Source organism: Agelaius tricolor, unplaced genomic scaffold (genome assembly GCF_023055355.1).
Source record: "Agelaius tricolor isolate 1412-34295 unplaced genomic scaffold, bAgeTri1.0.p SCAF_3, whole genome shotgun sequence".
Lineage (NCBI taxonomy): Eukaryota > Metazoa > Chordata > Aves > Passeriformes > Icteridae > Agelaius > Agelaius tricolor.
In genome coordinates, this window is record NW_027269263.1 from 44,185,336 (window position 1) to 44,198,416 (window position 13,081).

The following is a 13,081-nucleotide window of genomic DNA, read 5'->3' on the forward strand; positions in this document are numbered from 1 at the left end:
CAACTGTTTCATAGACTCTGAAGCAAGTCACCACTAACATTAAAAAGTACAGCATTCGGGTACATCATTGGTGAGGGTCCAAAGACATATGAAAGAGACATTTCTGAAAATGTGAACATAGAGTTGTTTTAAAGTATCCAGCCTGATGAGCCAAGCATGGCTACCAGGCATGACATAGTGTGTGCTGTGGCTGTAGGGTGTTGTGGGCCTCATGGCTGGTGCTGATATGCATATGCAGCAAGTCTGGCGTTTCCCAGGAGCTTTGGGCAATGTGTGAACACCAGTAATTCACTGTATGTTTGTCTAGGAAGCGTATGGCTGAAGTTGGACCTTGCTCTCACTTCTTGATACTCCTTCTCCCCCTTATCATTTGATTGTCACATAAGAGCAGAGCTACTGTGAAGCCTGAGAAAGGTGGCAGATGGAGAAAGCTGTGTACTCCACTGGTCCCTCTGAGTTGCAGGCTCAGCGCTCGCATTTTAAATCTTTCCGTGACTCAGTAGAAGAATACATCTCTATTATTCGATTATGTGTAAAAATGGAACCTGCTGTCCTGGACTTAACTGAAGTGCTATTTTTAACATATGTTTCAGTCTTCAGTAACTAGAATTAAAATTTAAACTGAAACTATTAGCCTTATTATACATAGGTGCCTGCACATTTTGTGACTTAGTAATATCCAAACCTCTAAATATACTTATGTATCATTTAAATATAATTTTATAAACATTTTTCTGTATCCTGTGACTGACATTTGGGTCACTGTTGCTAACAATAAATTACTATCAGAATCGGGAAGACCTGTTTTTCCAAGTTGTTGTTAGGCTTACAGTTTTGCTCCAAATTCATGTATCAACAAAATTTCTTTTAGCTGACTTTCTCTTTTTCTAAGATTCAGATGGAACAAAATGTAACCAGAGACTATTAAAAATACCTTTCATATTGTCACCTGCAATATTACCATAATTGGAACTAAGGAGCCTGCAGTTGCACAATATTTATGTTGCAATCCAAACTAACACAGCCTGGAATGCCTCGGTAGCAAAACAAGACACAGACCCAAGCCTCACAGTGCATGCTTGGGAGGGAGTGAGTCACTTCTCTTGGAAACCTTCTCCAGCAAGGGCATCCTGGAGGTCTCCCTGCTTGGCTGAGGGCTGGGGGCTGAGGTGGTAAGTGCTGGCAGCTTGGCTGTGGAGGGCAGTGGCGGGTGTGGGTGACCCTCTGCATCAGGCTGCAAGGATGGCTGCTTTGGTAACCTGGGGAGCTGTAGTAAGACATAGCTCTTTCTTTGAAATTGACTGACTGGGATGGTTTTTTTCATTCCTTTTCACTCCTGACACTTTGGGGGCCTCTTTCTTAGGAGGTGTTGTTTGGAAGAAACTATTTCCAAGCACCAAAGAAAAAGAAATGCATTAGAAGTGTGAGTCATTGTCCAGTGTCACCTTTTCTGCGCAGATGGCTGTAGGCACAGCGAAACCAATGTTAATCTCTCCTGCATCTCTGGTAGGCTCCTCAACAGCTGAGGAGCTTGATCTATTACTCCTGGCCTTCTCTGGCAAGCACAGTACAGTATATTTGCCTGTGACTGACACACTTAGATCTATGGCCACAAGATATCTGGTCAACTCTTCAAGCCTTTACCTTTAGCATTAGCTTTAACCCCTCAGGGCTCAGCTGCTTGCAGCATTTAAAGCATGGCAAGAGGTTTTATAGCAGAGATTTGACTCAGCAAGACTTGTGCTACCTCTCACTGAAGATATAAAATACAATTTGTAGCTTATAATTGCTGCCTAATATGATCTTGGACCCTTACTTAAAATCCATTTAACTGATACCGTGCTTTCTTTATAAGGTTATTATTGGGAGCTAACCTTTTCTTGTGTTGTGGTTAAATGTACAATGTAATAAGGGTGTTTTTTAATGTGTTTAAGAGTTAGAAGATGTGTTAGAGGTAACCTTTATGCAGAGAGTTTTATATAGTTGTAGTAAGGACAGCAATATTAAAATCCTGAACATTTGTACCATCTGAATATAATTTATTCTCATTCTGTTTTGTGTGTACCTGCTGGTGGAAGATGATACAGTATATTGAAGAAATCTGTGTTCTCCAGTATCTTTCTTATAGGTAATTATTAACCTACTGCAAGTTACTGTCTCCATATTTTTTTTTAAATTTAGATGCATTCAAAAATGCAAAAAGTGTATTGGATATATCAGATAAATCACAATTCTTTCTTTCTTTACACTTCAAGGAGAGAAAACTAAACCCAGGATTTTAGGCACAAAACTGAAAGCCTCCCAGAAATCTTAACTTCCTTGTTTAACTTCTGATATACAGGCATGGGCCATTTCTGTTGGATCTCTTCAGGGAACACTACCTTATAACAGATTTAAAGATTTATTTTTCTCAGTGACAAATGTTGGTACTTCTGCTCTGTGAATATTAGTTTGTCTTCCTTTGATTGCCTAATAGAAATGCAGGTTTGCTTAGAGTTATAAGTTAAAATGAAACATTTTTTGTATTTTTTTTCCTTAATCTGATACCTAATTATATATGTAGAATTTGGTATACATGGAAAAAATTTCAGAACTTGAGCCCTGTATGTACTCTTCTTGAAACTACTGTAAATGATGGTGAAGGCAATGAAGTTTCATATGAGAAAAAGGGTCAGGGAAAAAAACAAAAACAAAAACAAACCAGAAAGATGAGCACTATAAGTGTGGACAGCCTTTGTTTGAATTTGTATTTTGTTTCTGCTGTTAGTGTAGGAAGCTCTTTTCTCACTTTTCAGAGCCTTTTTTTAAAAATTTATTTTCCTTTTTCCCCACTTGTTAATTTTTCTTCCCTTTTCCCTTAAGGGGGCATTGTGGGTTGAAGAGGGGGAACGAGTTTTGCACATGTCAGACCTGTAGCTGAAAAATACTTGTTTTTCTTAAGTTCAGTAAACTACTGTTGGGGTGAACATATCTGTGGATATGGGCAGGAACGCCTGTAAGAGAAACAAACATTCTTTTTTATCTTAAGTAGGTGTGGAAGGGGGCCAGCAGTCACGGCTTATGGGGTTGAAATTAACTGCTTTTAATGTTGTGAAGAATGATGATGATAGAGACAAAATGCCTTCCTAAAATTTATAATTCTTGGCTCAGATGTATACTTGCAGAACTTTGTGATAGAGTTGCTTAATCTCAGTACAGTAAAGATTAATTCATTAATGGTTATGAGATGTTGATATAATTAAATAGAGAATGCCAGTAAATTGCTTTTCAGAGCTCAATGATTGCAAACTCTGGTCTCCTAATTTAATCCATCCACTGCTTTCCATTCACTTGCTGAAATGCTTTCTAGACTGAGAAATTAGCCCTACTCCAGGCACAGTAACTGCAAGAACTAAGTTGGTTTCTCTTAAAGGAGAGCCTTGGATGAGGACTAGAAGTGTTTCCTTGAGAAAAGTTAAGATTGGATGGAAAAAGGAAAGCAGAAACAGGTTTTTTACATTGGTGAATGTGTCCAGAGATTACTGTGTTTCTCACTAACTGCCTGAATTTTGTGCTGGTTTGTGGTAGCTCTGACACTTACACAGAAGAAAAATTAAGATTCTTACAACCCAGTGGAAGAGATACTGACCAAATTAGAAAAGCTAGCTAAGTCAATTTCTTTCACTGGTGTTGCAGTGTTTTTCATATTTAGCTTTTTTGTTGTTCTAAATGAATGTTATCGTTCTCTCAGTGGACAGTCCATTTTTCCTGTGAATTATTTAAATGCGGGAAGAAATTATTTTATGGAGAAAGTAGATACATCTGGAATTAGCCTTTTGCACAAAGGGTGGTTTAACTGCATGAGGCTAAAGTTCACTTTATGCTTTTAACTGGAGTTCTTAAGAGTAGAGATGTATGAGAAAATACATTCTTTAGGAAAGTGTCAGTGTTTTGCCTTCATAGGTTTTTCTTGTGCAAGGTATTCTTCATCATCTTTCTGTTAATTTGCTTAATATTATGTTGAGGTAAAACTGTAGTGTAACCCTTTGAGCTCTAAAAGGGACTTAGAATCATAAAGTAATTTAGTTGGAAAAGACCTACAAGATCATTGAGTCAAACTTTGATCACCACCTTGTCAGCTGGATCAGAGCACTAATTGCCATGTGCAGTTGTTTTCTGAACACCTCTGGGGATGGTCACACCACCACCTTCCTGAGCAGTGGTTTTAATGCTTAAAAACCCTTTCCATGAAAAAATTCTTTCTGGTGTCCAACCTGAACCTCCCCTGGTGCAGCTTGAGGTAATTTCAAGGTAAAAGTGACATGGATATCCAGCTACAAATTGAAGAGAATGGAAAAAAATTATTCCCAAATGTTGATTTGGGAAAAAAAAATTCTTGTTGAGTAAACTCCCTAATCTTTGTTTCAGTTATAGAAATAATGAGAATAGTTTCCTTAAAAGCCTGCAGAAAGAGATCTGTCCTTTTAATATTTCCTACAGCGTTTCTGTAGGCTTAATATGGATGTGATATTTGGAAGGTGGAGCCCTATTGCTGAAGCACATCAACTGCATTTCATTTTTCCAAAACCTTCTGTGGATTTTGAGTAAAGAGGTTTTTGTTTTTACTGCTCAGTTTGTCATAGAAAATTTGAGGGGAAAGTGAATTAGCTACTGCTCAAGTGTTCATAATTCATTCTGGAATTTTTTAATGCATTAAAACAAAATTTTTAAGTTGAATTTACTTCACATATGTGTGCGTCTAGTAATAAGAACTGTGTAAAACAGCTAATAATTGTACCCAAACTGCTTCCAGTTCAACCATGTCTTTCCCACAAAACATGTTTTGCATAAATGAAAATTGTGCTTCTTGATTTTACTTGGCAGATCTGAAGTACTTGTGGTAAAAACTGTTCTAGCAAACTACACAATGCTAAACTCTGTAAGAGGAACCCCGACAGCTGTTCTGCAAAGCATTGTGATATACATTGTACTTGTGACTTGATCAGTTTGGTTGTTGCAATATAACATCAAAGGCATTGCATCTTCTGTAGCTGTAGACTCCACTGAAGGCCTGCATTTTTGTTCTTGGTGAGAAGTTAAAAAAATTTCTGGCAATGTGAAAATATATTTAGTGAGTAGCTGCATAAGCTGTGTTTTTTCTGTCTCTGGGTGGCAATTCTAACAGTTTGAAGTCTCTTAAAATTCAGTATACTTGAAATAAAAAGCCATTTCTGTGATTGTTTGCAAAGTTTTAATTTGTTTTAAACCACGTTGTTGATCTAGAGCTTTTGCTCATTTAAGGTTGATTAATTGCTTTTGCCACTTTTGTTTGCAGTTCAGTATAATCTCATGCAGACTATTGTAATTTTTTTTTTAATTTTAATCTTCTGTTGATGGTTGTATGTTTGGATGGGATGTTAAATTTGACCACTAATAACTGAAGGATTTAAATAAACAAATAAATAAGATTGAAAACAATAACAAAAGACTGCAAACTGGAACAAATGCTTGGCATTGCAAATTTATTTTGTGAGGCATAATTTCTGCACCTGCTGTATACCCCATTGTGGAAGCTCTTGTTTTCATATTTTTTTTATTTAGAAAGAGAAAAAGGTTATCATGTTTTCATTCAAGTACCTTTATTTAAGCCAGATTTAATAGAAACAAGAATAATAAGCCTATGTCTTACACTGAATGTTTTTTAAATGTGTGTGCCTTTTGTGATAATTACTATTCATTAAGGCTCACCACTCTTTCTTTAAGGGATAACTCTGTTATCTTACCTGTGACATGGATGGGTGAACATTGACTGAAGTCACTTCATGCAAAATGTAAAATACATTTCTGTTATGGAGTTGGAGTTGAATTCTGTGGCCCATCTGCATTGCTTCAGTGCCTTTCAGAGAGCACAGAGCCCAGCGAGTGCCTGGGTAGGTCACAGTGGTCCAGAGTGACCCACACTACAAAGGATTAGTCTCTTGTTGATAACTGACATGGTTAACTTGGCCCAAGCAGGAGCCTCTGATTTCTGCTTATGGGGCAGACCCCAGGTCATGGCTGATGATGCAAAGGAAGATGCTGTAACAGTTCATCTTTGGAAGTGCCTATGTGCTATTCTTAGAAACTCAGGATCCTGGTACCCTATGTTTCACTGCTGTCTCACAAATATTTGTGGTTGACAAAAAAGCTGAATTGTCACTGTGTAATGAATGACACATAATCCACCTCCTGGTGTTTGCAGTATACTAATTTTCACATACTTACATACATAATGGGCAGACAGAAGAGTTCAGAAGTCTTAAGACGGGCCAGATGGAAAATATGTTCAAATTTAAAAAAAACCCTGACAACAAGAGAGAGACAGGAAGAAAGAAATATAATTCTGCTGATACTAAAAGTATGAAGGAGAAGAGAGGAGAATGTCTGTTTTCCATTTTTTAAGGAGACTTTTTTAATGGTTTTTGAACTTCTGAGATTATGATGCTTTTTCTTTGTTATAGAGCTGTCAGAAAATACAAAGGTTATATCTGTGCAGACAGCTTAACTTGCTTCTAGCTCTCCAAAGTACTTTAACTCATTTCATATTCAGCTGTTAAAAGTGTACAGGTCTTGGAAAAATTAGAGCATTATCGCTGTAGCCGTACCCTCCTGGACAGCCAGGACAGAGCTTTTGGATGAGAGCTGTGGCAAGGCATGTGATGCCCTGCACAGTGGCAGTGGCTTGTCAGGGCTGAGATGTGAAGCAAGTGTGCCCCTGTAATCGGGCTGTGAGATACTTCTGGAAGCCAGAATATGGGTCAAGGAAACCTTCCTCTGCCATAATCCTTTCTAATCTGTGCTTTTGCAAGTTTTTGAGAGCACTTCTATTGCTAAGGAGTGTAGCTCATGATTTTTCTCTTTGCTTTTTCTTGCTTGTACTTTTTCAAGTTTTCTTTCTTGTCATGTTTATTTAAAGATCCCCTCCACTATTCCCCTAATAGTGGAGGGGATGGTTTTAGAAACACAGTATTTCATCAACAAAGGAGGGTCCTGACAATTTCATATAACTAAGAGGAATACTGCAAAGTGAAGAAGCTGCATAAGATACAGTGGAAGTACAAGAAATCATCCAATTTTTACCAAAATCACTGTACAATGGAAAGTGCCTCTTGTCAGCTGAAATGTCAGATGTATCAGGAAAAAGTTAAAGTGGAACCTGATTTCTGTACGGCTAAAGATTCAAGTAATTTGCTTAGAGATGCAGTAGAAAATCAATCTTGTGCTTGAAAGAGGAAATGGTAGCCTTCAAGTCTCATATCATGTTTTGTAGCTGATTGCCTGTTTTTATTATCTCCCCCTGCTTTTCCTTCGGTACTTACTAATGCCCTTTGGTTAACTCCATTATACCTTTGAAAAACTTCTTGCAGAGATCAGCTACTTTGGCTTGTTTGCTGGGTAAGCCTCACTGATATTATTATAATTAATAGGATGTGTAAAAACTTCCCAAACCCGGTGTTACAGATTCAGGCTATTAAAACTCAGTACCCCATATGTTCTGCAGTGTGCAGGATTTCCATTCTCTGCAGCTGGGGCTCATCAGAGAAGAGCCTAGAATGGCGTTGATCTTGCATGCTGTGGGGGAAGTTGATGTGGTAAGAACACAACTCAGCTTGTAAAAGAGTAAGAGGGATGGGAAATAAAGTCAGTTTACAACTTGGAGTTGTGTCTCTAATTTTTTTTTTTAATTTTTATGCCACAGGGATAAAAGATGCAAGAGAGGGATGGACTTTATTTTTAGATACTGAAAATCTTTGAAGATCTGGTTCGTAAGTGAGAGTTGAAACTCTTTCTCACAGTTGTGCGTTACACGATAACAGTTTCCTTGGTTTGAGTCTTATTTTTGTTAGATAGTACTGTTTTATTTCCTCCAAAAACTTTGATTTTAGGATTTTTTCTTTAAATTATGAGAAATTAATAAAGAATAATAAGAGCTGAAGTAAACAGCCTGATATTTTTAAGGATTTTTTTTATAACTAGGGTTATATATATTTTTTCTTTTCTAGTTCAGTGAAGGTAAACTATGAAGCTGATCAAAAATATTACAAGGCTGAGAGGAAATATACCAACTGATAAAACACCAAATAAATGCATGATTAAGAAGACAGGAAATTATACTGGTTAATTGGAATATTATATGAGACCTCATCAAACTATTTAAGTACAAGGAGTACTTGTACTTAGTTCTAGAGAGACATTGTTTCTGGTTTTGCTTTCAATAGCAGGATCTGCATCAAGACTGGAAATTTCTGCCTCTAAAAAAGGCATACCTATTTATTCTGCCTAATTGGGTGAATATAAACATTTTATATTTAAACTGGGAATTAATACCCTTGGATGTATAAAAATACCTTAACTCGAAATAACAAAGCTAGATATCTTCCTAAGTTCCTTCTTTCCTTTGTTTTTCTTTGTTGATGTAAAATTTTTTTGATACATTCTTAAAAAGCTATATGGAGAAAAGACTTTATGGAGAGAAGATACTTTGTAATAGAGCATTGTTGATCCACTTTATGAGGGCATAACAAAGCCCATTGGGAGAAAGATTGTTTTTAACACTGAGAGTAGTTATTTGCAAGAGGACATTATTAAGGATTTCAAAGTAGATTTCACTGGGATGCTTCAGGTTGTTCTTTAAGAACTTTTCTAACTCACACTGAAATTTGCTGAAGGAGTTATACTAGCAATTACAACCAGGAAGTGTATCAGTGTTGGTTTGATGGCTATTTTTTTTATTTGAAAGAAGCAGGACCGTGGTTAGTGTGCTTATTGGCATATCGATATTTGCTCACTTCATGCCTGTCCTTTGACAGCGTTTTAGAGACCCCAACATAAACTGGAAGGACCACCACTGGGTTCTGTGCAAACAGAGAACTACTGAGTCCCAACCCAGAAGCAGGACAGTTTACATACGTGGGTAAAGTCAATGTTTAGAAACAGACAAGGGAAGACAGGAAAAACAAGGAGTTATCATAGCATATCAGCAAATAATTGGTTTTAAAATTTTCCATGGGTCTCCTGCCAAAGCAGTTGAAAGAGGTTAATCAGTTAGTCTTGTGAGTGTTCATAGCAGTGTGAGGCGTCAGCCTGGATAAAAAGCTTGAAGACACTTAATTGAAAAAATAACACATAGATGATGGAAGCTGGCAGCCTGGATGTAAAGGAGAAGGGAGTTTACCTCTAGAAATGGAATGAGAGATGATAGGAAGGCTTTGACATGGAAGATAAGTGATTAATATATAATGGGATACTGGATTTATGTCAGTAGAATGAGATTACATTTGTCAAGATTAGAACAGAAGATAAGAACAAGATTTAAAATAAGAGCAATGGAAATATAACAGCTGTACACTTTTAGAGAAGAGGTGTACTTAAGGGTAGTATTTGCAAAAGTCCGACAATATTTGTGTGTAAATCTTTTGGAAATACTTGGATCTATAGGATCTAGGTGCATGTATCCAAAGACTGAGAGAGATAATATCCCAATTGGCCTAAATGAATGGTAATGTTGCCCAAGGAGGGGGCAAGAAGAATGCTTATTAGAGGAGAGTATACACTGTCTTCTAACTGTACAAAATTGTGAAATTGTGATCCAGCTCAGAGCAGCAGTGTGCTGTTAGAGATAAGGGGAGAATCACCTCCCCCAGGTGAGTGGTGATCTGCTGGGGTCCAGAATTTTTTTTAGGTCCTCTATCATTTCTCTTGTGGAAGAGGATGTTTCATAAATTTATTTAAATATTACTGTTATTTGCTTTTTCTCTATTGATCTTTAGTGGCAGCATTTGCAGGTTACGCTAAAAGCGTGTCACACCGTTGTTGATGAAGTATCACAAAAATATGTTTTAATGCACCAGTTACATGCTGAAGTTTTTAAGTTTTCAGAGCCAGGATTGACTTGAATGCATTGCTTACTAGTGGTGAAACCATGCAGTATGAAGATCAGCCAGGTTGAATGCCTGTAGAATTTCTGCCATGGACATGATTTTAAATATATACAGAAGTTTCCACCTACTGGGAAAAATGGCTTGAAAATTCTTAGGGAAATCACCTCTCTTTATATAGAGAGTCAAAATATTTAATTTGCTTGTTTATAGAGGGATAGAGAAGACAGTATTGCTATGTAGTTTCTATTGTTTACCTCCACCCTCATCTCTCTATGGACATCCTGGAACAGGGCTCTTGTGTTGCTGTGGGTATCTTTAATTTCAAGTGGAGAGTGATGGAGTAGTGCAGTGTGAGGTAGGTCCAAGATGCTGTGAGGTTTTCTTTTTTGTCAAAACTTTATGCTAGAATAGAGAAAATATTTTACTGAATCTTGAAAGTGATTTGATATCTTTTTACTTTGGTCAGGTCTGTTGTATATTTACTAAAAACGTTGTCAGTTTTGTTTTCTTTTCAAGAATTTTTCTTTGGTGTGTTTCCATCTGAACTTTATTAGATGAATCTGAAAAGTTGAGTATTTTTTCCTTTCCTTTCAGACTTGTGGCTCAGTGTGCCCTCTGAGACCCCAGCAGAGATGGCTGGGTGCAGTGCTTTGCCATCCCTGGCAGAGGGCTCCTGCTAACCCCGGTGAGAGCATTGCTCTGCTGGTTCAGTCGCTGAGGACTGCTTCATTACCTCCCTGCTGCCCAGTGCCCTTTTTTCAAGTTCTGAAAAGTATTCAGCAGATTTATCACTGCTTTTTAAGGAAGTCTTCATGAGCATGACCTGAGGTTTTACAGGAAATCTTGAAATAAAAGTAATAATATTGTTATACATTCTCTCACATTCAGCCACACATGCTATCACAAAAGTAGCCTTGAAGCTGTTTTAGTTTTACAGCAAAGAGTGTTTCTTTTCATATCAGGTAATCCAAGCTGCTGAGTTTTTTCCCCCCTTGGCTTTGAAAACATGCCTTTATATTAATAATCCTGGATTTTGTGCTGAAAGTTGATTGCTCTAGTTGATGGTTGATATTCCATAACACTAAATAAAAGCAAACCAAAATTTTCCCTTTTTCCTTTTCTGATCTGAAATCTATCAATGTGTATTTTTAGAGTTCACCATTAGTGGAGGTATAATCTCTGTGCTTGCTTTTATTCCTGGCCACTGGGAGTTTTGCTACCAGCAATAAAAGACAACCTCCATGTTGTACTGCACAGTATAGATATTGTAAATTTTGGTCTTGCTTTCCATTGATCTGGTTTGCCATATGGGAATCATATTCAGCTGATCTTTATTTCCTGAGTCAGAAATTCTGTTTTACCCATCTTTGGGGCTTTCAGCATTTTATTCTCAGTGGGCTGTCAGGTATTGCACATGAAAGGAAAGGTTCAAAGGCATATAAAGAAGGTTCAGGTCTGAAATGTTTACTTAACACTGTCTCTTTTTTTTTTTTTTCTTTTTTTTTTTATTTTACAAACATTTGCCAGACTGGAGGATCAGCATGAAACCTTAATAAATTTTAGACATTTTATTCTCTATTATGAACATTTTACACATACATAATTTTGGTGTAGTCTGGAACACATCAACTCTAAACTTGCTAGTGTGGGCTTGCCAGCAACAGGATTAAAAACATTGCAATTATTTTTTTTAAGTTTATAAATTATTTTTCTTGGAGGTTATTTCCTTTCATTTCTGTTTTTGTTTCTGTAGCTGCCTCTAACAGACTGCCATTGTGCTACAAAGAAATTTTGAATGAATTGACTATGCAGATTTTAATTAATATGATGAGTAAATTTTTAAAAATAAAGATACCATCCTCTCTCCTTGCAGTGTCATTCTACTGAGAGAAATTAATTTGAGGAAAAGTGAGAATGAGCTTGTTGCTCACCTGTGAAGTGCTGCTGCCAAGGAGGTAAACAGTCATAATCTTAACAGCTTTAGTGCTTTAATTATTTAAGCTCTTGGGAAAAAATGCCTAAAATTTAAGAGATTTCAGTCACTTGGAGGCAGTGATATAAAGGCTCTAGATTCCATTAGTGTAGTTTGACTCTTTTTCTTTCTCATTTGTACTGAAGTGTAGTTAAGATAGCATACTGGAGTGTGTCTCATGTTACACTTCCATGAGTGTATCTCATTTTCCTTTTGTGTTTTTTTTAATTAGACAATGAAATAATAAGGGATCTTGATACCCATTACTGGAATTCATTCATTGTTCTTCTGGCCCCTTTCTTCTTCATTGCCAAGTGGATGTAGAGCATTGGAATTGGCTCAAAGGGATCATATTTTGTCTAGGAAAGGTGTGTCTTGGGTGTGCCTAGGGATATATTTTGCTATTGAGGATATGGAAACAGATGAGAAAAAGTTAATCAAAGGCTGAAAGAAAGGTGGGGCTTCCCCCATAGCTCCTTCACCTTTCACACAGCAGGAATAAAGCTGTCAGAGAAGTGTGCTCTCTCACCCAGTCACAGACTCCTGGTTTGGCTTTTCTGGACTTGCATGGCCTCTTCAACATGAAATTATGCTGTAGGTTTAGCTCACTGCTTAATGTTCAGTCACATCTGCCTCATCTGCCTCCTTTTTTCACTTAGTGCTTTCTCCAGCTTTCAAATTGACAGGTTACTGAAGTCTGCAGTGGGTCTTCTTTTCTGCAGTTTTCCTTTTTTGTGACTCTGAAACATTGTGCTCTTATTGTCCTTGTTCAGCTTTCCTCACTTCAGCAGTCAAGGATGGTTATGGCTCCTTGGCTGTCCTGGCTTTCCCCTCCCATTGGCTAAGGCTGTGAGACATTTTCCCGGCCTGCCCTTCCCAGGCTTTGTCTGTTACACTGGTCTTATTTTGAATTGTGAAGAAAACTCAAAGTAAACCATGATCTTATGGCTCCTGTGGCTGGAGTGTTGGAAGGACAAGGCAGGCAGAGGAGATGAGGAGGGGACATGCCTCTGTATGTCAGTGACCAACTGGAGTGCCTGGAGCTCTGCCTAGGAATGCAGGAGGAGGCAATGGAGAATTTATGGGTGAGGATTAAGGTGAGGGCAGGGACAGGTGACAAAGTGGTGGTCTGTTCCAGGCTGCCTGGCCAATAAGACCAATGGATGAGACCATTTGTAAATACATAGAAATAGCTGGGTCCTCATGGGAG

General features: G+C 37.6%; 1 protein-coding gene across 6 annotated transcripts in view; it reads left to right on the top strand.

Annotated features, from left to right (window-relative positions):
- The window catches only part of FOXP2 (forkhead box P2), a 406,074-nt gene that overhangs the window by 9,055 nt on the left and 383,938 nt on the right, over nt 1-13,081 (top strand). The window lies entirely within an intron of this gene.